This window comes from Triturus cristatus, chromosome 12, assembly GCF_964204655.1.
Source record: "Triturus cristatus chromosome 12, aTriCri1.1, whole genome shotgun sequence".
Taxonomy (NCBI): domain Eukaryota; kingdom Metazoa; phylum Chordata; class Amphibia; order Caudata; family Salamandridae; genus Triturus; species Triturus cristatus.
In genome coordinates, this window is record NC_140595.1 from 99,964,976 (window position 1) to 99,992,274 (window position 27,299).

Below are 27,299 nucleotides of genomic sequence, written 5' to 3' on the forward strand. Positions count from 1 at the left end.
CGCAACGTTCTACTCCCTCAGGTGTCTTCCAGGAAGCTCCTGACGCAGGAAACTGCACTACCCAATCCTGGCGCTACATTCACAGAATGAAAGCAGCGTAAGGATTGGAAAGAGTGGCCTTTCTCAGCGCTCCTAAGAGAACTGGAGGCCTGCGCTTTCTCTAACCCAGCTGTCTAAGGCAACTAGGTTAGAGCACTTTAAAATGCGCATGTCTGGTCGGCCTTCCCAAGACAGACAGCCACAGAGACGTGTGCATTTTTAAAGCACACAGCTCCCTGCTGCCACTCGGCATTGCGGGCCCCGTCCTGATACTTAGTTCAGGACGGGTTGCTCAAAAATAAAGCTGTAATAAATAAATGTAGTACCGTTTTATTTTTCAGCTCTGGGGTGTGTGGGGCGATGCTCCTCGGCTCAAATGGAAGAGCCGCCCCTGCGACTAGCACACCATGCCAATAAGACAGATACAACTTTGCATTGATCTAAAAACATGGATGGACTATAAGTAAGCCATCCCAAACATAAGATATGTCTCTCCATGCAAAATTAAAAGTACTTACTGCCACTGAGCACCCTAAGACCCACCACCTACCTAATGACTAAGGGCTTCAACCTTAGCCTCCCCCCCCGCACATGGCAGATATAGTAAACATTGTCAAAACTACCTCTTAGCTCTAATAACAAGATGGAGTCTTGATCCCCAGTCTTTATGACGGCCCTTCTATTCTTAAATGTATATAATCCACGGCACCACAAAAGTCCATGCACCAATTGACAACTTGACTATTTCTTGTCAGCTGGAAAAGTTTATAATTTATTAAATTTCCTCTTTAACCTTGCTGGCAACTGGACCACATGCAAGCTGCACCAGCCTATTTCAATAACCGCTCACTCCTAGCAAGCTGGGCCTGCCAAGAAGAGAGATCTGCCACAAATTGCTGGTCACCAGATCACTCCGACACATGCCACGTTGCAGGTCCCAAATAGTCACGTACTCTGAGCGCGGATGTCATATAATGGCAATGAGGATGAAGAAGATGTTGTACATGTTGGCACTTCCCACCACCTGGTTTCTCCTACTAGCTGGTATTTAAGGAGGACCATAAGACAGTCTATCCTGGGAGACCCATGATTCACCTTCACTCTTTATCCACACTGGTTACCTCTCCCGGATCCATAAGATCCCAGAGTGGGCAATCTCCTGCGGCAGCCAGCATAGGAGATAGGATAGGGAATATGCAAAGAAAACTACAGGGGTCTTGCAGAGTTACACAGAGATGCCAGATTAGCACAAACTATGAAAAATGCACTTATGTGTTTAACGCTTCTATCACACCGCTAAACACTGCGTCCGATGACGCAATAACCGTACTAGAGCGGTCATCCTACACAGCATGGAAACACTTCTCACATAAGACAAGCAAAGATAGCGCACTTCCAATATCGTAGCTTCACAGTGTGGCATGCTACCAATCTCGATAGGTGCTCAGTGCCCCACATTGGATTATTGGGCGCTATAGAAATGCTATAGTACAATACGGTACAAAAGATGTGTATCGGAAGCAGCAGCTCTAAGAAATAGATTAGTGCAGCTTGCTCTGGCTTAAGCCATTGAAACAGAAGAAAGACTAGTCTGGAGAGCCAACAGATCTACTACTAAGTTCTGACATTTGTCTGCTTTGCCAAGTGCTTGCTATGTTTGTTTTCTCCTTCTTTTTGAATCCCAGTGAGACTTTCCAGCAGTGCTTGAAATGGAAATATAGAAGTGCAGGTACTCTCTGTGGCTGAGCATCTGTTTCCTACTGAGAAGTGCAAGCACTCAAATTAAAAGTATTGTAGCAGTGCTGAGAAGTGCCAGTCCTGTCCCCTTCAAATTAAAGAAGTGCAGGTACTGAGTTCCTGACAACACCTGCCCATTTAAAGCACTGCTTCCCATGATGTTTCTGGCAAACTGCTTCATTGCGCGTTGTGACCGGATAGTCTTTGCTTCAAAGTTTAACACACGCAGCATGGACCCTGAGATTAATTCTAAAATGCGTTTAGTGCACACCAGGAGCATGCACAAGGGCGCCCACTGATGTATAAATGTTGCTGAAAAGAGCGGCTCGGCTCTGGAATGTTGTTATGAAACCTGTTTCCCTGAAATATTGACGGATCCCAGAGAGGATTGAGGGATTAAAAAAGGCCTTGGGAGGAATTTGTTCTGTAGTATGCTTTTACTACAAGAAAGCTTCCTGAGGCAGAAGCCACTGGGCTGTGTTGGACCAAGACCAGGAACTGAGGGCGGGGAACATAGCAGACTGCGGGCTGGAGTTAGAGCTGTGCGGGTGGGGAACTCCGTCACGAATGAGACTGATATCCTGGCCGCCATTTTCAGGGCTGGACTGGCTGTGGCAGGCAATGGGCATTTTCCCGAGAGGCTGGAAGGGTGGGAACAGTTTTGTTACTGGAGGCCGGTTTTGCAGTGGTGCTATATCGGCCCCCAATAACAAAAGTAGCCAGCAGTGCTCCACACTTGCAACCCCCCTAAATTCCCCCCTACCCCCTGCCCCCCGGGGTTGGTTCAACAAAATTGCCACGGCTGCTTCGGGTTCCCAGTCCAGCCCTGGCAATTTTACAAGTGCCTTAGAATATAATGCACTTACAATATGGTGGACGTCATACCCATCATTGTAGAACGAAGTATGCCATCCACCGACCTATTAATCAATTGCATAGTATTTCAGACTCAACGATTGGCAACTATGAGCTTACAGATGGTCTTGCAACCAGGAGCTTTCTCGTTTTTCTTTACATCGTGTACATTTTCTTCCTGGTGTCTGAGTCCGGATAATCTTACGGTTTTGTATTTGCATAAGACAGGTGGAGTGTAAGACATTGCAGGTTGTCCTCTCTGCTGTCATAGTGAAGATTTTCTTCTGCATTATCTGATGGTTGCTCAAGTCTGAACCTGTTGAACATGAATAAGTTCCTAGTGACTCCAGTAAGTCCATTGTGGCTGTCGCCACTGGCCCTTCAGTAAGTGTCAGGGTCATTGGACCTGCTCCCTGGTGTTTGAAGATGGTTGACCAGCACGGGATCCATTCCTGGTTTCCAGTGTAGTCCTAAATTTACATTACAATGATCTGAATGTAGGCTTATGTCACATGGACATACTGGTAATCTGTAATGGATCCTGTCCCAGTGAGATAACTTTACTACACATAAGATGGTCCAAATTTACATAGTCAATAGTTATCCTGAGAATCTGGCACGGCTGCAACATCATCGACCAGAGATGGGCCACCGATGACTTGCATGAATAGAGGACTCGAAGAGTAAAACCTGCCTGGGTTGATTTCTTTAGAAAACCAGGATTTGGATCTTCTGAAGAAGTAATTGATCACATCAGGAGTTGTCTTTGAAGATGATTCAGAAAGAGGAGAACGGGAGAGGCTCAACCATGCACTGAAGTAGCGACAAAGACGATTAACTGTTGTTACGGTGCATATGTGTAGGCTGGGGAATAAATGGGCTAACTTCAGGGATAGTATTTGAACTTTCCGCAGTATTTAATCTGTTCTTCATCATTTCATGGTCAAACTATTTGGGTTCATGGGGAGGTGTGCCATTGGTGGTCATAAAATTGCTATCCGAAAGACCAACAAGGAATGGTGAGCGATTAGTCTACAATTGTGATATTTGTGGACAGAAAGTAATGTGTGTATTTCTTTTTGGAACTAGATTGGGTCAGTCTGCAATGAGTTTCCCCCCTACTGATCAAGACTGGCGAATGAGCCAGATTTTGCGACTGGAATATAATTGAGTTCAAGGAATATGTTTTGTGTTGTCATCTTTATGACATATCCACCTAAATCCATCTAGAGCATTAATCGGTCCCGCTTTCTCTAGAATTATTTATAGACCTGGGCATAGGTTTACTAACATTCACCCAACACAGCGCTGTGTGAACATTTGAGTGCTACATTGCGCAAATGTTTAAAAAGAAATGACGCCATATTAGACTGATAGAGAATCATTCACTAATGATTTCGTCCGTGGGGCACGCGCAATAAATGTCTGTTGCACAGTGCTAAGCGCTATGTTAAATTATTAGGGCATGCTAGTGGTGTCTGTCTTGAGATTTGTACTGGAAGTACAGACTCCTGTACAAATTTCAAATTGATCACACTGAGCATAGGGTAAGATGCATAAAATGGTATTTTTGCAGAAGGCGTTTCAAATTGGAATATAACGGTTAGAGCGGTCGACTTCGAAGCTTGGGAACCGGGTGCGACGCTCAGCAGGGGTGCTGCACATCCTGTGATTCTAGGTAAATCACTTATTCCCCCCCCCCCCCGCCTAACAAAACGAATGTGTCTGTCTGCAATGCAACTGGTGCTCATGTAAAGCACTCTGATACCTTAGGGTCGAGTTTGCTCTATATAAAACTCCCAAAAATAAAAAAATGCGATATTTTGCTTGCCACTTGCTCCTGGTTTAATTTTATGTAGCAGTTTGATGCAAACCAGTTTACAAAACGTAGTAATTTTATGCAAACCAGTGAATACCATATGGTAGATAGGGCTTTGCAGCAAATCTTTTGGATTTGTCCATGCCGCCGCCTTTTACACCCCCTCTGCATACATTAACAGGGTGTTGGCAGTCAGCAGCAGAAAAGCCTTTTGGCCCAACACTTCATCAAATTTCACCTCTAATGCACTGTTAGCACCAGAAAATTGATTGATTTCTCCGGTTTGTGCATCTTTGTGCTTCTGACGCTGTTTAGCGTCACGCTAGAGCCTGCGATAAGAATAGTTAATCTGGCCATGTTGTCAAAGACTTAAGACCTTGCATCGGCTTCGCTCTTTTGTTTTAGAAGGACCTGACAGAGAGTTAGGCGGAGTCAAGGGAGTAGCGTGGAAAATAAATCACCATCAACTTTGATCTATGTCCGTAGGATCTGTGAGTAAGTGAGTGAGTGAGTGCATGAGGTGAGTGAATGGCGCAGTTTTTCCAGAGATTACTCCCACTGAGAGAATTCTGGAAGTCTTAAATTGTCTTCCTTCCTTTACTCCATCCTCCTTTCAGTCTTCCCTCATTCGCTTTTATCACCAATTTTGAACTTTTTCAATCCATTCATCTTTCTGCCTTTTCCATCCTTCCAGTCTTCCTTCCCTCCAAACGTTCTTTTTCTTTTATCCTGCCTTTCTTCTCTTCAACTTTCTTTCCTTTCATTTCCTTTCCTTTTGTTTTCATCCATCATCCATGCTTCCTTATCTTCCACCCATCCTTCGCTTCTCTATCCTACTACCAAACTCTCTTCTTTCCATCCATCACTTATTTTTCTCCCCATCCATTCATCCTTTTTTCCAATCCTATTTCTCCCCACCCATCTTTCGCTTCACCCATTTCTTTAACCTCCTCTCATCATCTATCTCTACATCTATCCATCCATCTTTCTCTTTGTCGAAGCCTCCACCCTCCGCTCCATTCCTCCATCTTCTCTCCATTCCTCTATTTTCTCTCCATTTCTCTTATCTCTACCTCCTTCCCTTTCTTTGTTTCTTCCACTGCAAGAGTTGGTCTCCTTGCAGACCAGAATCACTGGGAATTAAATTGTTTTTTTTAATTACAGAGTGCCCGTTGTGTGGGATTTGGCCACTGTGCACAGCCCACATCAGTCTTAGCCTGATTTATTCTCTGGCAACAAAGTGTTGTGCTTATTACAAAATGATTTTAATTTTGTAACCCTTTGCACGGTTAATGAAAGCTACCAGGTCCTTGGGGACTGAATTTCGTGTGTGTGTGTGTGTATAAATCTACATACCAGTTCTTTGCCATTAGGTTGGCTTTGTCTCTATCCTTTGAAGAAGCAGACTGGTCAATTTTTTCATCTGTTGAGCTCCCCTATCTTTGCATATTATGCCATTTGGATACATTACATTCTATCTGGGATAATTGGATTCCTGAGTCTTCCATAGTGTGGATTCCATATGTTTGTTATACTTTCCGTTGGATCTACTATGAGACTAGATGTTGTCCTGTCCTGATGATGACCATTTAATTATATTATGGTCGAAACGCCGTCGACTCATATATGTAGCTCAAACTGAAGAGGATGTATTTTTTGCCTGGTGTTGTTTTTTGTCTTGTCTCGAACTCCCTATTGTGTATAATTATTCTCTCACTCACTTTTTGATTACACTTTGTATTGTTTATCTTGTTTGTGTACTTTGTTGAGCGCCAACGTTTTTTGTATGTCTTTGGATTTAATTATTTATCAATTGTTAATACATTTTCTACGAATTAAATTCACTTATGCATGGATATTCTACATTTGTATGTCTTTCTCTTTTCATGATTTCTTTTCTTTCAATAGTATAAATATTTTTTGATGTATGTTTTGTGTATGTAGGTGTCAAAATTTAACCTCTGTTAGGATTCTAGAATTGTCTGGTTGGAAAGCAGATGTGCACGACCATCCAGGAGATGTCTTTTTGTTCATTGGTGAGATGTTTCCTGCTCACTTGTTTCCATACTTCGGCTGTTTTCTTTTCAGTTCAGTTGGCAATGGTGTTCCTTGTCGGCTGGTCTTCAATGGTTTTAGGCAGTTGTCTTGATGTTTTTATGGAGTCAGTGACTTTCAGTAGCATTTTATGTTTCAAAAGGAATGGTTCAATATAGGTAGAATAATTAGTTTAAAAACGTTGTTCCAGAATACAATTTCAATCTATGAAAAAGAAAACCAGCATAGAATGTTATAAAGGATGCACTTTTTGAGTTATTTTCTGGTAATCTTTTGTAACACAACATGAAATATTTTGCAATCAAGAAGTCTTCTATATTTTGCATTTTCTTCCCTCTTTATCACGGGGTGTGCATAAGAGTTCTTACTTCAGCTTTTCAGCTGTAGAGTTCCAGAGGACATGAGAAGCAGCCTGATGATCTGAGTGTATTTTTGTTGGGAGGGTATATCACTGCTCTATACAGTAAATTGGGCAGTATCACAGCCTTGATGACCAACATTTTTCCTTCCAAGGAGAATTTCCTTTTTCTCCAAAGGTCCAATTTATTCTTCACCTCTTTTGTTACATCTTCCCAGTTGTTGTCTCCTTTTGTGCCTTGGGAGAAGGAGACCCCCTAATACCTTTCTAGGGTCAGAAATGGTCTGTATTAGGATTTCACCGTATGATCCCACTGACCTACTGTGCGGACTGTGCTCTTCCTTTTCATTTAGGGTTGAGCCTGATCTGCACGGGTCGAATACCTCTTCTAACTGCTTGTGGGGATTTGCAGATGATGGTGTGGTCGTCTATGTATGTGACACACAACTTCCAAAGGTTGGGCTCCTGGTATAAAAGCCCCTCTTTTGATTTTGTCTTTTCTGATTTGAATTAGTGGTGGTTCAATGACACAAATAAAAGGGCTGGAGAGAGAGGACACCCTTGTGGAACTCCTGTTTGGAGTTGAAATGTATTAGTGAAATAGCCATTAATATTTACACAACTACTTACATTTGTATAAAGCATTTCAATTGTCTGGGTGAAGAGAGCTGGAACTGCCAAGCCAGGTCCTCCCTGAACCAGAGCACAAGCAAACCAGGACTGGTTTCACCCTAGTTATGGACTCATCAGCCTGGCACAGCTTGGTTTCAGTGACCCAGTGTGCACGGGACGCACGTTAGAGCATACCCGTCCCACTTAGCGCGACACCCTAAAGTATCCAAAAAAGTGATGGATGGAATGCTTGCATTAATCTCAGACACTGGTAATTACTCGGGCCGCATTCCAATGCATGGTTATTTTGTACACTATGTCACCTCAGTTTGAACCCAGACATATGCAAATCAGTCTTGACCCTGCTCCAATCAGAACAGTTCATCCCGAACTGCCAAGCCTGGTCCTTCCTGAACCGGAGCACAAGCAACCCAGACCAGGTTTTACCCTAGTTCTGGGCTCATCATGACTTGAGATTCACCCCGAGTAATTACCAGTGGCTGAGGTGAATCCAGGCATTCATTCCATCTACCACTTTTTGTATGCTTTTGTAACTCGTATTCAAGGCCATAGTGCTCCAGGCACAGGATGTGGCCTAATGGCTAGAGCCGTCCACCCGAAGCTCGGGAACTGGTTCGAGCCCCGAGAGGGACCCTCAACATCCTGTGATTCTGGGCAAATCACTTCACAAAATTAATGTGTCCATCTGTAATGCAACCGGTGCTCATGGAAAGCGCTCTGATACCCTCGGGTCGAGTGCGCGCTATATAAAACTCAAAAAGTAAGGTAAATGTGTGCGCACTACTGAGCCACGCTTTGCCGCCCAGCAAAGCGTGTTGAAAGCCCTCACGTGCGTGTAGCCCCCCAGCTCTCGGGGGAGCGCAGCTCCGCGCAAAGCATTGTATATTTTTCCGGCGGGTTGCCTGACATTTGAGGGGCCCACTCGCCACATCTGCACGCGGGCTTGGGGGGGCGGCTGTCATTTTGCGTTCCAGCCCCGGCCAGCTGTTCCCGCCTTCCCCGTGACAGGGAGTGAGGGAACGCAGCATTCGGCCACTCGAGAGAGTCAGAAACCTCCGTGTGTGAAGGACCTGGAACGGAGCCCGAAGCCGAGACTAATTCCACAGCTTTGCTGCCCCGATGCAGCAGCAGCGCGCAGCTGTGAAAAGTGTTTATGTCAGGCGAAAACTATGGGGATAGAAGAGGAAACTCCAAAACAGCAACTGATACAATGAAGAAACATTTGGGAGGGGGGCCAAGGGTGGGAAAAATCTCCTTCGCACAAGAGAACAAGGCGAGCCCTGTGACATCGGAGAACACCCGGGATTAGCAAGGGATTAAAAAGAGCTGCTGTCGAAGAAACCCGCAAATAACGCCACACTCCTGTCACAAACTCGGACCCGAGCCGGGGATTAAGGTTTTTGGAGCCCTGCGCGGTTTCTGTCCCCACAGTGGCACTGAGAAAATAAAATATGTTTTTTTTCTAGGAGAAATCTGACACCCCCACCCCCCAAACAAGTTTGTGGCACCCCGAGTGCCTGCTTAATTGTCATTCAAAACCACAGGCCCTGGTCATAACAGCCAAAAGCCGTTGGCATTATCCCCCATTTTATCGTTTTCCGCATAATTGTACATGTAGTGCATTAACCGCAAAGTCCAGCACTTGTTACATTGATGGAACCGATTAAATGAAACTTTTGCCCAAATGGTATTAATGTGTGTTAAAGTCACAAATAGTGAAATCATACAATGTCCTGGTTTATGCCACATAACTTGCCTTTTCATGACGCATAATTTAGTCCACTCTGTCACTTATTTGAGCCTCCACAGCCTCACAGTTCTAGTGGGCCTGGGGCTAGCCCACAGTTATTTGGGAAAAGGGTACTGATATTGCATGTATCCTGCTTAAGAGAGCCTTAGCCAAGCGAGTAATTAATTATCCCATATTCCAATGGCCACGATTTCGTTATAGGTTGATATTTGATTTGCTGCTGTGGAAAAATATTGCTCTTGGGTTCTGTGTAGGAACCTGATGTACTAGTATATTACAAGTTTTTTTTAAATCATATACAGCCAGTAAACTCCAAGGTTTTCCTGCTAATATAGTTGGGAAGTCATGCTTTCAAATCAAGAGTTTAGTTTATTTCTAAAGAAAATTATTAAGGATGAAAAGCCACATTTCCGCTGGAGACGGGCTCGCTCCCTCCTTGATGTAGGACAGTTATGAAAACATTTCAAGGCCTGTTTCTAGCAGCAGGTGAGCCCTGGCCAGAATGTGAGCTAAACAGACATGAACCCCTGGGAGCTGTGGTCCACCTCTGTGCTGAGGGAGTTATGAGGTCATCAAAGAAGTGGGAATGTGGCCAACAAGATCTAACTTCTGCTTTCTCAGTTTTTATCTGCCTAAAAGGTCCAGTTCCTACTCCTCGAATCTCTTTGCCCCAGACTGATGGAGATGGAGAAAATGATACTTGTGCACAGGCATTCTGGGAACGGATAAACATGACAGTACCTAAACAGCAGTCCCCTCCCAGGGCATAATAGCAAAGGCTGAAGGGCAGAACGCTGCTTCTATTAAAATGGATTATGCTCGGTGGGGCGGTTGTCCTTTCAACGCAGTAATCTTGGCGGCCCCTGCAACATAGTTTGTGCTATCCTACCAGGGTGGGTTCATGTTTGTTTTTAAATGTAATTGTATTATTCCCTATGAAACAGCAAAGACAAACTTTAGTGAAATTTCATAAAAAAAGGTCCATTAATTTACCAGACAATCAGCACACGGCTCCAAACTGCTCTCACTTATTTAGGGCGAGAAAGCAAAAGACACACAATTGAAGGACAGGATGCAGAACAAATCAGAACATTCACCCCCAGTCAAGAGATCTGGGTTAAATCCATCGTTCTTTTGCCCACTACGCCACCCCAGTTCAGACATGGCCATATGCAAATCAGTCTTGACCCTGTGCCTCATGGGAACAGTCCAGCCAGAACTGCCAAGCCATGTCTTCCCTGGACCGGAATCAAGCATCCTAGGACCGGTTTCTGGCTATCAGCCGTCATCAGCCAGGATAGCTTGAGTCCAGTGGCACAGTGAGCCCAGGACCCACGTCTGGGCATACCTGGTGCACTAAGGGCTAGAAAGCAAAAGACACACAATTGATGAACGGAATGCAGAACAAATCAAAACATTCACCCCCAGTCAAGAGATATGGGTTAATTCCATCATTCTTTTGCTCACCATGCCACCCCAGTTTAGACCTGGCCATATGCAAATCAGTCTTGACCCTGTGCCTCATGGGAACAGTCCAGCCAGAACTGCCAAGCCATGTCTTCCCTGGACCGGAATCAAGCATCCTAGGACCGGTTTCTGGCTATCAGCCGTCATCAGCCAGGATAGCTTGAGTCCAGTGGCACAGTGAGCCCAGGACCCACGTCTGGGCATACCTGGTGCACTAAGGGCTAGAAAGCAAAAGACACACAATTGATGAACGGAATGCAGAACAAATCAAAACATTCACCCCCAGTCAAGAGATATGGGTTAATTCCATCATTCTTTTGCTCACCATGCCACCCCAGTTTAGACCTGGCCATATGCAAATCAGTCTTGACCCTGTGCCTCATGGGAACAGTCCAGCCCGAACTGCCAAGCCATGTCTTCCCTGGACCGGAATCAAGCATCCTAGGACCGGTTTCTGGCTATCAGCCGTCATCAGCCAGGATAGCTTGACTCCAGTGGCGTAGTGAGCACGGGTCCCACGTCTGGGAATACCCATCCCACTTAGGGGGAAAAGCGTTACAACAAACAAATGATGGACGGAATACTGACAATGCAGACATTCTCCCCCAGTCAAGAGATCTGGGTTAAATCCATCGTTCTTTTGCCCACTACACCACCCCAGTTTAGACATGGCCATATGCAAATCAGTCTTGACCCTGTGCCTAATGGGAACAGTCCAGCCCGAACTGCCAAGCCATGTCTTCCCTGGACCGGAATCAAGCATCCTAGGACCGGTTTCTGGCTATCAGCCGTCATCAGCCAGGATAGCTTGACTCCAGTGGCGCAGTGAGCACGGTGCCCACGTCACTTATTTAGGGGCATTACTTCGGGCTAATACAGTACCCTCCTTACTATCCTTATTCCACTTTCCCTTTCATTCATTTATTCATACTGATTCAAGCTCTCCGAATACACACTAAGCAAATCCCAGTAAAATATCGCACCATGGCAAACCTGCGAGATGCACACAGCAATGAAACCAGCTACGCTAGAATTAACCCTGCGGCGCAGCCATACTCCCAAACCCCTCCCTGGCCCACCAAGTGGTCAACCAACCACAAACCCTAACGTGGAACAGCCTATCCTGACGGGGACCCTCATCACTTCCATCCTCCCGCGCGTGGACCAAACGCCTCACACTCGCCTAGTGACCAACTCGCCCCAGGTTCACACATGGGAGCAAAGATCCTGAGCTAACAGGGTGTCACACAGGGTGCAGATTACTATGGCTTCAAACAGGAGGCAAACTACAAAGGCAAACACAGGGGCCAAACCATACAGACTGGCACAGCGGGCAAAATCCTAGCATGATCTCTGAGGCCAAACTACACACAAACACATATGGAGAGGACAAGACTGTAGGGTAAACACAGGGGCCAAACCATACAGACTAACACAGAGGACAACATCCTAGGATTATCTCTGGGGCCAAGCTACACACACACAGAGATGACAAGACACTAGGGTAAACACAGGAGCCAAACCAACAGACTGACACAGTGGACACAATGCAATATTCATACAGGGGCCTAGGGGTGCACAGTAATACAGAGGACAAAACTCTATGGGTAAAACAGGAGCCACGCCAAACACACTGCAACCGTGGCCAGATCACTAAGGCTAAATACAGGGTTCACAATATACAGGGTCAGACACAGGACAAACCACTACGGTTAACTCAGAGGCCAACCCATATACATTTACACGCAGGACCAAACACGCCGACTAAGACGGGTCATGCCATCTAATTTGACGTGTAGGTAAATTCAGTGAGGCAATTTACAGGGACTGAACCATATAGGCTCACCCATAGGATAAAACCACTGGGGTCAAACAACACACACTGACACAGAGGACAATATCCCAGACTCAAAAAAGAGCAAAGTTCCCAGCTGCATGTACAGCACTCCTCTGTCCCAATTTCACTAGGGGCTATCCCCAGGGCCACTTGAATTAAGTTGAATTGGAGGGTGAAATTAGGTGACAGAGTAGACTAAATTATGTGGCGAGGAGGGATATCCTCTGCCATAATGTAGCACACAGTATTATTTCACCATTTTTGCCATTTTAACCCCCTTTTAATACTATCCGGGCAAAAGTTTCACTACACTAGAAACCATGTACACAGCGGATAGTGGATATGGTGGCAAGTGCAGTAAATCCATAATTATGCGGCCACGCTGTAGTCCTAAACTTGCATAATTCCAGTGACCATGGATGTGATCATTGTATCATATCGCATTGGGCACCAAAAGGAGTGATTGGCAAGCAGACTTCACCGCATTAAATTAATGTATTAATAGTCATACATAAAAATGCTAGCAATAATGTGTGTGGCGATTCACCCATAATAAAACAATTTTATGTTACAGAGCCATGTACACTGCCAAATGCCACAGTTTATTGGAAGGCACGTCTCAATATTGTTATTAATAAACATTATTATACTTTGCCGCCATGTTCACTGTGGGTAGATGGTGTGTGCTGAGATGTCTCAGTCAGCAGCCGGAGGTAGCTGGACGGCTTCAGGCTGCGGCTTTCTTCTGCCTGTGGAAGTCATTAGCACCCGTCTTAAGAGGCTTTTAGCAGTATTTTTGTTCACAGTTTTCACTTTTTGGCACGCACTGGCACTCCGAACACAGACCCGCTTGTGCTCCACACTCTCTGTGTGTGCTCTGCGTCCCGAGGGCCGGAGCTCGAGCCCGGGTCTGTGCATTGTTTTTAAAGATTAAACGTGCCGCTTCTCGCCCTCTCCAGGGTCTCTGAGCCGCAGGCGGCCATTAGAGGCCTGAGAGTGAGTGACGCAGCGCAGGCCGCGAGACTCCTCGCGGGGCGCCGCCATGTTCAGCAGGAGCCGGCCCATGATTGGGCGGTTGGGAAAATAACGTAAACAAACACGAGCACATACGAGCTTCGTATAATGCTGCTTTAGTGTGACATGTCTGAACTCTAAACATTGGGCCTCTCTCACTATCATCAAAATGACTCTTTCTTGCAAACAGATGCATCAAAATTCCTAACACTGCTTTCCCAGAACCCATTGCATTGCCTATTCCCTCATCAGCAGTGTCTATGGTCATGTCAAATATATTGTTTTGTGGGTTTCCACCTGCAAACTACTGACACTGCCAGCTATTTGCAGATACAGTTATGAACTATGGAATTTAGCATCTTGTATAGCTTGATCCTGGTTGCTGATGTCATTCCGGGTACCCTTGGTTTTCCGCTTTGTGAAACGTGCAGTCCAAGAGCTATTTCTCAGCTGCATAAGGTGTAAGACTACAGATGACACCTTCTCTACATTTCTTTGCAAAGATGGACTCCCATGAACGGGTTTGGGCCCAAACTTAGGGCCTGATTAGGCTGTCGGAAACGGGACTTTGGTGGCTCCTAGTAGGGCCCCCATCCTCACTTGGCTTCCGCTATGAGGCCTGGGGGACACCTGTGGTGCCCGTCCCAAACATCCATGCCTCGTGCGCTAGGCAGCGTGTGGTGCCTGGCACATGGTGCAGGGATGTTTTACAACGTGCCTTTTGCCATTGGGGCTTGTGCTGCGGTCCATTTTTAGGCACATCGGTCAGATCGTAATTTGGCAGGCGGGACCGCCGACTACCTGTTGGCCGGCCCGTTCTGTTCCCACAACGATGGCAGTCAGACGCGTGTCCGACTGCCATCGTAATCAACCCCTTTAATTCTTTCTTCATCCACCCACCTTCTTATCCACCAGGCGGGCGACCATTCTGTTGAATTGTATTGCACCCACAGTTCTTGGCGTCGCCACACCTAAAAACCCCTCCACTCTACACATTATGACCATATCCCAGACCTCACGCACTCCAATTCACAAGCGAACATCATCTACGCACTCACTTGTAGAATGAAGCATGGTGGCCTACCTTGTCAACAGTATCAAGTCCCACAAGCAACCAGACAATCCTGCTCGCTCGGCTTGCAACTAATCAGCCTAGACTACAGCGTATTGGGGCCATTCTACCAATAGAGATGCAAACCATAAAAAAATAGTATTTGAAAAATGTTTCAAGGATTTTGTATAGTTCACATTCACCAATAACCTCTCCTCTTTGCTCCTTTAGATACCACTGGTAATTTGCCGGGCATGTGGGCTCACGGTAGTGACTGGTCCTTTATAACACCAAGAAGGAGGCAGCATTTCAGCAGCATCAATTACAATTATCTACTGTGTCACTGGTGTTAACACATCCAACACGGCTGCAACTCCCAGGATCCACAGCTGCAGAACATCACGCCTGTCCTTTCTGCTGCCTCCACCCAGTCCTTGGGTTGTCCTTGGGTAAGTAAGCATCTATGTCATATCCCACAGGCTCCAAAACAAGGCGTCATCCATACAGATGTTTTCTCTCACCCCTGAAAGCCTGCAAGGATCCACTGGTCCAACGCGTAACACAACTGATTTCGTAAATATGTCCACGTCTTCCTGATTGAACCCAGATCGCCGGCCGCTCCATGAACAGAAAGCCTCGCTCCTGCAGGCCTACGTTCTGGGCGTCCGTCGGGGCATCAAGTTCTTGGCCTCATCATCATCTCAGTTTTGGTTCATGGTGGGATCGAGTTATGATTAAAGCAAATTTGCATCACGCATTCCACAACCATGATGGCTGCACTCTCCACCCACTCTGTCATTTACTGTTTCTGTGGATGCATGCATGCTGTTAGAGGTTTCTTTCAACAAATGAAACTCTTATTTCAAGGTGTCTTTGTCATGGCCTCCTCTAGGTGACACATAATGAATAAGATCTAGGGGTATGCAAAATCAAGTATTTTCTTTTAGATTTTTAACAGCTAGTTGAAATTTCACCGGCATCATGCATGAACATTTAAAACAAAGGCATACGTTGCATAACAAAGTCTTGTGAGATCTCAGAAGAGGCTAGAGCAGAGAATGTCTCTCAGCAAGCTACACAATCTCCTCTAGATTGGGGATGAGACGTATGTTACAATGCATCCCTACTTGCACATCCTCTTGACAGAAATAGTTTTCTACTCAATTATTATTCCAGTTTTGGAAGACCAATTTGCAGAATTAGGTTACTTCATTGCAGTATTTTGCTTGCAAGGTGAAGTCTCCACATCACTTTGATGCTTCGCCGACTACATCCTCACTAAGATTGTGCATAGGTTAATTTGAATAATCATGTACTTATTACATGATAGCCATGCACATTAAATATTATACATGGGTTACAGAAGACTAAAAGGCTTTGACCAAAAGCACCGTCTGTCATTGGAGGGATCGGTCAGACTGAGATCGTAATGTTAGGCTATGTGCTTAGTGCTTTTGTTGCGGATCCATTCGTAATGGACATAGAACTCAAGTCTCACTCATGATGAGTGAGACTCACACATTTAGCGGTCGGGTTCAGCATTTCCTCACACCAGACTGATTCTCACAACTGGAAATGCAGGCAAGGCCCATAACCCAAATTTGCCCTTCATCAGTCTTCTCCTGTGTGAACAGCAGCTCCATATAGTCAAAGGCTGGTTGATACATTCCATGTGTGTGAGGAGGGTTGTGTGGTATTCCTAGAGCAGCTGCTCTGCAAGCAGCATATACATGCTTTACATTTTCCATATTTTATCGCGATGCGTGAACCTATCTTCTGATCTTTCCACATTTCAATTTTTGTTTTTTATTCAGTGAGGATTTTAGGTCAGCTTATTCATTTGTACAATTGTTTTTAGCTTTCATTATACCAATGTGAATTCCTGTGATGTTTTCAATGTACAAGTTTATAGCATCATTTCCTGTGACAGTCTCACCAAGCTAATTTATTCTCACTCCTAGGAATTTTCAAAACTTAAGAGCTCTGATGTACAATGATTGAAAAGTGGTGGGCATGGGGTGGGGTCACATTATGACTGAGCTCCCATATTTTCCTAATTATCTTTTGATATTTCTGTCTGTATTTATCCATACTAATTTTTGCCTCTCTTTATTGGCAATTATCCATATTTATTTTTGGTGGGTTAAAAAATGTAAGTTGTGATACTATGCACATTAATTGAACTGATAATGGAACTCACGCGCTTTGATGTCTGCAGCATACTAGTGTTCTAAAGTAGCTATTTGGACATGTAGGAAAACATTAATCTTGAAGTACTCGCTCATTATCAGATATGTAAGCTTTATCATGAAATTACATATTTTTTTAACTGTATGATCTCAATATGCCCAGCTATTGGCATTCAAGGTTATCAGAGTGGTGCAGTATTCAAATTAAAACTTAGGGCCTCATTACGATGTCGGTCGGAGTTGCCTCTGACTGACACAGTCGCAGAATCGGTACCGACCAACCTCCGGTCGGCAGTCCAGACCACGCGATTACGATGCGACCGCGCTACTCCCATTCCTCGACATCATAATCACGACAGCGGAGACGCCGTCCTATTGGGATTACAGGCCTGTCTTCGAATTAAGCCAGACGGATTTCTGACTGCCTAGATTGTAATTGAAAACAACGATGTCGGCCAGAAAGCCTCGACCAACATCGCAATCCTTCCCTTAGTGTTTGCGTTTTCCACTTTTCAAATAAATGCAAATGGGGAACAGGTTGTTTTCTTTCCTTATTTATATGTTAACGTTAGCCGAAGGGGAAAACGCGGTCCTTCAATCATGATTAGGCCTGAAGGTAGGGGCTGAGTCAACAGTGACACAAAGTGCTACTAGGAAGGTGGCTCGGGTAGCCTACTGATGGAATATGTCCAGTGCTTTAAATGGGCCGGTACTGTCTTGTGCCGAGTACTGGACCTTTTTAATTTTTAGAGGGAAACTACATGCAAAAGTGACGTAATACTCTTAATTTGAGAGCACCGGCACTTCTCAGAAACAAGGGACACAAGGGAAATAAAGATGCCTCCCCCAAGGTTTGCTTTTAGAAGGGCGTCCAACCTATGAGATTGGTTGGTTCATACCCGCCCCAGTCAGCAGAAAAAAGAGTCAGGTGTTGCAGGGATTCTGCACATACACAGAACTATGCACAGGAACCCAGGACTTCGGTGTATTGTGGTGTACCAAAAACACACCTCAGTGCCCAGAACCCCCTATCCGGCTAGGTATAGTATCCCATTTGTTCTCCGTACTACAGCGGAGCTACCAACGATTGGATATCCTAGAACATGTGACTCAGGGCCTCTCAGAATTCGTGGGAACAAGAAACTCTTTCGCTTAGATACTCATACCTGTTCACAATGTGAGTAACCAGAGACACTGTATAGTTTAAAATGTTTATTTCAACTAACATGCTCTGTAATGCAGTACATGTGCTAACATTAGCAAAGAAATGCATAAAAACGATATTATCAGCATGGTTACAATTCCATAAAATAAGAACGGGGACAGCATATTATAATGACAGTGGATGAAGCCTTATAGCGCTTTACCACCCTCCTCGTGCTATAAGCTATGTTTATTATATCAGTGGAAGACCTCTGGGCTTGGACAGCGGAACCCCCTACCTCAAGCCTTAGATGATAGGATTTACATCTCCGGACAAGCACAGCTCTTCCTCTGGAAAGGTTTTCTCCAAGTGCTCTTAACTTGCATCCCGTGCAATATTAAAAGCCCCCGAAAAGTCAGTAGCGCAGCTGTGTTCCATGTTATGTCTAAATGTGTGTGGGACGGGCCAAAGCCGATTAACCAGTGAAGTTGTTTTCTGGCCTTGAACGCGATGTACAGACGAGAACTCCGAGCACAACAGAAATAGTGAAAGGCAGACAGTTCCCATGTGAAGCAGCACGAGCAAGAGTGTTTACGGGAACCAAGGCATGTAGTGTCGTGTGCATAAGCGGCAAGATGGCGGTGATGCAAAGCACAAACTAATGCTAACTTAGCAACGTCCGCTGGCACCTATAAAACCCTCATGACACCCTCCCCTTGAGCAGTCTTACTCACAGTGATCGAAGTAGAACACAGAGTTCAAAAAGTCTGAGCAACAAGAGCTTATGAAACCTGAATGCGAAGAAAGTCAAGTGGGTGACAAAAGGAGCAAAGGTCTTGTTTGTTTTAAAAATATCCTTATGGCAGTAAGTAAAAAAATTAAGAGTAATTAAAAAAAAAATTTGGGTTGCCTGGTCTTATCAATCCATCAGTGTGTAGGCGCAAAAGGTGTCAACAGCTTCCAACAGGAAATCATTGTCATCGTCAGAAAAGGCAGACGCCATCCAGTTTAATAATTCAAAGGAGCAAACATGCTCATTAATGATGAGTGCTTCCAGCACCAACGGTGGGCAACTTGCGTGATCCTCGATCCATTGGACATAAATAGAAAAATAAGGATGAGCACCAGCCAAGTATATATCCATGGGGGAACCAAATGAGTGCGTTTAAACCAGGAGAGAGAAATTGCACATTTTGTTGGGGTCAAAGTCGATGTTGAATGAGAGTCAAATGAAAAACGCGACTCGTTCCTGGCTGTAGCATTTAATCCAGGCAAAGATTCACTTATAGGGTAAGTATAATCTGGCTCTTCATTGGCAGCTGTGGACTGTTGGACCAGCAAAGGATTAGCAACAGAGTCCATCTCTATGGCAGTGCCAGGATTTCCTGGAATAGAGGCATACGATGAAGCCGGTGGCAAACTGTTCAGAATCGGTCAGATGTTGTAGCTTGACATTGTCAATTGAGACGTAACTGTGGTCCTTGCGACCTGGAAGTGGTGGTAAAATTACTGTACAAGTTCCCTGCAAGCCCAGCACTACAACCGGAGCTTGATATGATGGACCAAATTATTTTTTGTTCTCCACCTTCTCTCGGACCAGTTCTCCAACTTTAGGCAGCCAGCCGATCACTGGAATCTGCAGTGCACCATCAGCAGCGGCAGGTAAATGTTGTTTTGCAAGACTGTCTCTTGTGTCTTGTAGGTTCTGTAATACAGCACAATGTTCATCTACGTCAAAAGGGACGGCTGCAGCCGCCAAGTCTAGACCATCAAGGTCTGGCACAAAATTTTCATGCCAAAGAGCAATTTGTAAGTCGTCCGCCCATCCAGAGGTCTTCTAGGGAGATTATTAAGTGCACGCTGTACGATATACAAATGGGCGAGCCAGTTCCTGCCAGTGCCTAGGACTCTAGCCGTTAAGGATTGCTTTAAGTCATGGCTACATCTGGGACAAGCGTCAAAGCATTAGACACCTGAAAGTTGACTGCATCACCCTTAACATTAACAAGGATTAGATCAGCAACCACGTCGTACGCTCCAACTAACCTCATCCCCAATTCAACTGCCGCCTCTGGTCCGTGCTCATCTTGAACACACTTAATCACTGAGGGGAGTACTGTCATGGATGGTGTGCCAAAACACTTTGCATAAACTGCCGTGAATATATTACCCCAACTCTCACAATCGGTGACTTCGGGTACTAAGTCTTTCTGCAGACTAATTATCAAAATTCGGTGCTTCTCCACTGGTGTGGTATGTGGAAACACCGCTTCCAGCTGGTCAAATTTCTCAGCAAGCCAATAAGACAAATCTTCCTTATATGGGGGAGGCTTGCTCATAACCGAATTAACCATTACGGGTCTAATAGTAACACCGCCAGTACCAGCTGGTTGCTGTGCAACTCCAGGTGCTCCCACCTGGACGTTGCGGTTTACATATTGAACCATTGCTCTATACACACGGATTAGTGTAGTGTGCATGAGACGGGGAGCCGCCACATCACACGTCCAATATCGAGGATGCGGCGTAGAGCCTGCCAACACAGGCCAAGTGGCCCCATCAATTGATAAGGGGCCTAACATGACAGGTGACAGGGGTACGGGAAGGGCGCCATCAAACCATATGCGATGCTGCCATGCCGTCAACGGAACTTCCAGAGTTCTATATGGTCCATACACAGCAGGAAGGGCGGTATGGCTGTATTTATGCCACAAATTTTCCGCCCCTTCAACTGCCGGAAACTTCACCCAGGAATAAAACATCTCATAAGTGTATACTGGGTCGGATTGGACCACAAAGATCAGATTGACACCAGCATTCGGCACACCACTTGCTTGCAAATGATGCTGGACTGCCACGTGGCTATGCGCTGTGATGTCAACCTCAACCATATAGAAACTTGAAAAGAAAACACTAAGGAAAAAAGCAGCAAGACAATGTTGGGTCGTAATCCAAAATAAGAACAATACCTTTTTGTAAATCTCAAGCTTGAATCAACTATAAAAGCGACAATATAGGTAGGTAAACCGACACCAATGTTTTCCGGAAACAGAGGCGAGGGGATTGTGAACAAGTACTGAGAACTACTAAAGTGCCTTGTAAATAAGTACCAGACCAAACGTTAGGTGCGCCATGTTGCAGGGATTCTGCACATACACAGAACTATGCACAGGAACCCAGGACTTCGGTGTATTGTGGTGTACCAAAAACACACCTCAGTGCCCAGAACCCCCTATCCGGCTAGCTATAGTATCCCATTCATTCTCCATACTACAGCGGAGCTACCAATGATTGGATATCCTAGAACATGTGACTCAGGGCCTCTCAGAATTCGTGGGAACAAGACACTCTTTCGCTTAGATACTCATACCTGTTCACAATGTGAGTAACCAGAGACACTGTATAGTTTAAAATGTTTATTTCAACTAACCTGCTCTGTAATGCAGTACACGTGCTAACATTAGCAAAGAAATGCATAAAAACAATATAATCAGCATGGTTACAATTCCATATAATAAGAACGGGGACAGCATATTATAATGACAGTGGTTGAAGCCTTGTAGCGCTTTAACATCCTCCTCATGCTATAAGCTTGGACAGCGGAACCCCCTACCTCAAGTCTTAGATGATAGGATTTACATCTCTGGACAAGCACAGCTCTTCCTCTGGAAAGGTTTTCTCCAACTGCTCTTAACTTGCATCCCGTGCAATATTAAAAGCCCCCGAAAAGTCAGTAGCGTAGCTGTGTTCCATGTTATGTCTATATGTGTTTGGGATGGACCAAAGCCGGTTAACCAGTGAAGTTGTTTTCTGGCCTTGAACACGATGTACAGACGAGAACTCAGAGCACAACAGAAATAGTGAAAGGCAGACAGTTCCCATGTGAAGTAGCAAGAGTGTTTACAGGAACCAAGGCATGTAGTGTTGTGTGCATAAGCGGCAAGATGACGGTGATGCAAAGCACGAACTAATGCTAACTTAGCAACGTCCGCTGGCACCCCTAAACCCTCACAACACAGGTATACCAACGGGGCATCACCCATGTGGGTGCTGCTCAGTCTGTGATCTCACGGAGGTGACCAAAAGCATTCAACTCACAGGTGGGAGGATGTGGTATCTCAACAAATTCAGTAATTGAAACACAACGTACGTAATTTACAGGCTCACCTGTGCATGTGGGTTGCATTATATTGATCTCACGTCAAGCAAAGTGAAGGTGAGAATACCAGAACATATAAGCACCCTCAAGGCAGGGAAATTGACCACACGCCTTGTTCAGCACTACCAGGAACAAAAACACAATTTCAGGGATCTAAGATGGACTTTGCTTGAGAGGATAGTGAGTGATACACATAGCATAGATGACATTCTAGCAAGGAAGGAGGCTCAGTGGATTTTCACAGAGAAGGCGGACCAAATCAGCCTGAATGATTCCATCGAATGTAACAAAGTGGGCAAAAAGAACAGTAGTGATTTATATCTAGCTACACATATTGAGTTTCCCCACATTCCACAATGGATCACTCCTTGATTATATAAATCTCTGTTGGGGAGAGAAATACCAATTCCATCATGGTGCATTGACTGGGGTACCCACTGGTAATCCATTTAGCTACTCCTACGCTTTAGTATACATCACATCAGCTAACATGTACTATTGTTCCAATATGGCCCCTGCGGAAAAGTAGTTTGTATGTAAGTTTTTATAGGCTTGTATACCATAACACACTTAGCAAGGCTTGTATAGAGAATTTTGTTCCAATATGGCCCCTCCTAAAGAGTAGTTTGCACACAAGATTTTATAGGCTTGCATACCATAACACACTTAGCAAGGCTTGTATAGAGAATTCTGTCTTAATACGCCGTTGGGACTAAATAAAAAACTAAAAAACTGATTCCGAGTGCACCCTGCCTTTTAAAGTGGTTCCTTGGAAAAAGCTCTTATGTTGTCAATTTATATTCACTATCTAGCCATTTATGAAACACCATTTCAAAATGGCCGCTTGATTTGAAGAGGCAGTTCCGCAATGCATAATATGGGGCATGGGCGTGTCCCGGGTAAGACTTCTGGGTCGCGCTGTTTGAAAGCACTGGTGAACTCCACCTGGAACGTGACGGAGCATGAGGCAGCAACGTCCGCGAGTGTGGTAAGAGGGTTCTAGGATACATGGGGGGTGCGGACTCGCTGTGAGAGAGAGAGCATGTAGGTCCATTGTAATGTGTGAAGCCCCGCTTTGGAGGTGACGCATTGGAGTGCAATATGACTAGCTGACACATCCTACTTGTATCCAATATGTGGTGGCGTCGATGTAAGGGCCCCCTGGGGATTAGGATGAACCCATGATATTCAGTGCAATGAAAGAATGAGTGAGAGGAGGGCTACTAACTACTATGTGGCTTGAACGGCATGGCCACGGGAGGTGGATAATGTGGTCTCTATATTAAAAATGTACATGTATACACCTGCAGGTTGATGTGCGGCGACCCTAGTTTTCAGTGGGAATGCATGACTAAAAGGTGCAGGATCATCATAATGGTGTGTTGCGGGAATGAGAGATGACAGCAACCACCGGGTAAATATGCTACTTCGAGGAGATGGCATGCACTGAATTTTGGGCGCATTTGCAAGCAGTTGCTTTTTATGCGTTATTTATGGTTGGTACGTTCTCTCTTTTATTTTGTCAATAACCACAGGTTAAGCTTGAAGTACCAGTGAGGTGAAGAATGGTCCCCGTAGCCCTGATGAAGTTGCCGGAAATAGATTGGCAACGAAAGATGCTTTTGAAATGGTCAAACACATGCCATTCTTTTAATCTGAGGGTACTCACGGCACCCAATAAAGTATGCGCTTTTGCAAGTGAGTTACACCTCATTTTAGCTTGGAGAAGCTAATATCTCTTTCTTTTCAAGACGGGCCCAGTGGGTATTGAATGACATAAGCACTTACAGTGCATCTGTATACACATCACTGTTTTTCTTCCGTTCCTTTTCTTTCCTTTACCTCTCAAAATTTGGACACTTTTTTCTTCCTTTATGGTTATGAAAATTACCGATGATGATAGCGTGGGTAAACTGATGAGTAGCAACCAGCAGCTCCCTTGGTGATGCTTAGGTGAGGTACTTTCTGACCTTTCACGCATTTTTTAGGTCGAGCCCAGCAGCACGCATGCGCTGCTCTGTGAGGCTTCTTGTGTCTACTCCGTGTGGGTCTGACTCCTCCCACACATTGGATTGGCTTTTGCGTGTGTCTTTTAATAATGAAAGCATGCAAATGGTTAAAGGCGGGTGCATATCCCACCTTTTTTGTAATGTCCACTCCCATGGGGTTTTGCTCTCGGGAGCGGCGCGCAGGGTGGCAGCTGCATTCCTCGTGGGTCAGGTTACTATTTACTCACAACACGCTGTGCTTTCGCTTTCGCTTGTTTTCTGTCTGTTCTGCTTCAATCCAGTGCAGTCTCCCCATCAAGCAGTTGTACTCCAGGCTTAGGACTATCTTGTTGTGCCAAGGCACAACCTTGCCCTGCCTTCCTCCTACAATACATGTTTAAGTGTGTAGCCATGTTTTCCTGTGTACCCATGTTTTTGTGGTCAGAAGGCGAAGACTAATCTTCAGTGTTCTGTATACCTTTTAACATCGCGATTTTATCTTCAAGTTTGTCTGTTTTTATTTTTTTTAGATTGCTTGTATCAGGTTTTACCTTTTTGCTTTTATTGACGTAATTTGACACAGCTACTAGTCAGCTATGTTAAAACAAAGTTTTTTTGTTTGCCAATTATTCTACCAGTATATGAAGCCCTTTCTACTTAACTCCATGCTTTAGTCTCGCCAGTAAATATTGTATATCAATTTGAAAAACGGACTCCATTTATGAGGGTACGTGTATTGGTTCTCTATTAACAGATTGCCCCGTTAGGTCATTGCTCAGTGGGTAGTGACTCTAGAGAATAGCGCTGTCAATTCCCAGAATCCTCTTCATGCTGTTTTAGGGTGTATCTCAGCCTACATATTGAAGATGCAATAGGTGTCGCATTTATGAAACTCTCGTAAATGCGAGACCTATTGCATTGCAAATGCTTGTTTCTTCTTGCTGTTTACAAGATGAAATGACACGTGGTGTATTGACAAATATTAAGAATTAATCCCACACATGCGCGTCGGCCAACGGACGTGCGCAGCACTACCGAGGTAGTGCTCGCGACGGCCGTTGGCCGACATGGCCCCGCCCGCGCAAAAAATCACCCGCACTGCGGTGGAATTTACTCCACAGTTGACGGGTTAAACATTTGGACCGGGAGGTGAATGACATTTTGATCATCCCACGAGCAGAGAGAATGATTTAACTACTCGTGTTATCCGGCGCTAAAGTAATGTTTGTAATTAGTCAGGTTTTGTGGATTTATAAGTGGGGGGCAACCTGATTAATATTCCCCCTTATGCTCCTTTTTAGGTCTCGCCTGCGTTGCAGTGCATGCGCTGCTCACCTTGGCGATTCCTATAGTCGTTGCTTTTCTGTCTGTGTTCTTCGGAAGCGCGGTTTGTGTCCGCCCTGTCTCCTTTAGGCCCCACCCACCCTGACTGGAGATTCTGCTCGCAGGAGCCCAAGGCAGCAGACCAACTTCATAGTCTATTTTTGTGGGCGGGGACAAGCGGGATCGGCCGCCGCCGAAGGCAATAGGGGGCCCTGAGCGCTGCTGGTGAGTTAGCAAAGAGGCGGGGCCCTGGAGGCAGAGGACGGGGGTTGTGAGCGGGGCCTCGCTGCGCGTGCACTGTGCGCTGCCGCTGGAGCTGTCAGTCAGAACTTGTGACAGACACACGGACAACCTGACTCAATGCTTGCGGTGAGCTCTGACTCCGCCCTTTGTCACATACACGCTCCTGCCTGTCACTGTCGTCACGTAACCCGTTGTAACCTCTCGGGCTGGAGGCGGAGCCTCCTCTGCTACGGCCAATGCTGTCTGTGCACTGTTCGCACAGACACGCCTCTTTACTGCCTGCCACAGGAGCGCGAGGCAGATCAAGCTCCTGATGTGTCCTTTGCTTTCAGTTTTGCGTCACTAGTGTCCCCGGGCACTGGTGTCCCCGGGCACTGGCAGAATGCGCCCAAGTACCACTCATGGGCGAGGTCTGATCAGAAGTCTGTCGGTCACTTGAGTTCAGATTGCGGTTCCGCCGCCGCACACCACAACTCACGGAGCTGTGCGCATCCTACTAACAGGGAGGGGGGGGCCTCTAAATCTGTGAGTCACCCAGAAGGATTGATTCTACAACAAATTAACCCGGACAGCCGAACCGAGGGGCACGAGCTGCACCGTGAAAATGTTAATATTCGCATTTGGAAGCTTTGACATTAACACGTCACATGATAGTACTGCACTTAGACGTACTTATAAAAAGTGATAGTTTCATACAGATGGATTTAGAACCATTCCTCCCCCGCCCCTACACTGGAGACAGTCCCATTAGTAAAATAAGAGACAGGACACTTTTTGTGTAAACCCTGTCTGTGTCACAGATCACTATCAAGCAACATTACGGTCTATTAAATCAAACACAGTACATTTTTATGCAGCTGGTATTCAGAAATCCCGTATTTGAAAATAATTGTAAAATATACCGAAGATCACAAAATACAAGCCAGGAAAATGCGTTTTATCCAAGGTCTCTGGTTTCACTTTGTAAAAATAAACAAACTGAGCATCGCATAACATAACAAGCATTTGCAATGCAATAGGTCTCGCATTTACGCGAGTTTACGCTATTGGCATTGTAAATGACAATGCCTTTTATTTATGTTTTAAAAACCAAAACACAAATAGCTCAAACTCGCGTAAATGCGAGACCTATTGCATTGCAAATGCTTGTTTGTATAGGACTCTGCTACAGAGTACCTGCACTTCTATGTTTCCATTTCAGGCACTGAATAAGCCTAAATGTGGGCATTGGTACGTAGACCGAGTAGTCATGAGTGAGAAAGGAGTGGGACTTTTACAGCGGGTCAAAGGGGAGGACCACCAGATCCATCGACTCTTCACCAAGAAACATTGAAACAAGTAGGTTGGCTGCATTTTCCTTCCAGGATGTAGTGGCAGGAAGAAGAGGCGTGGCAAGTGCTGTGACACACCAAGATAACACTGAAGGAATTAATTTTGAAAATTACCAATACTTTGTCTGTCTTGCAGAATTGTATGTTTTTCAAAGCCAGATTGTACAATGTCACTACTCTTTGTCTGACCAGCTGCCCAAAAATGTGTTTTTTAACATTGAGTTTACTTTTCATTTTGCGGATTTAAAAGAGAACTCACTTTGTAACGTCTCCCTAGTGAGACAGTTGCTCAGGTACAAAAGAGTGT

The 27,299-nt window shown here is 45.2% G+C and overlaps 1 long non-coding RNA gene across 2 annotated transcripts in view; it reads left to right on the top strand.

Moving 5' to 3' along the window:
• The window catches only part of LOC146772730 (uncharacterized), a 463,041-nt gene that overhangs the window by 86,461 nt on the left and 349,281 nt on the right, over positions 1-27,299 (top strand). For both annotated transcript variants that reach the window (XR_014972210.1, XR_014972209.1), the window contains exon 2: positions 14,847-15,064. This is a non-coding gene — a long non-coding RNA (uncharacterized LOC146772730). The remainder of the gene's footprint in view (positions 1-14,846; positions 15,065-27,299) is intronic.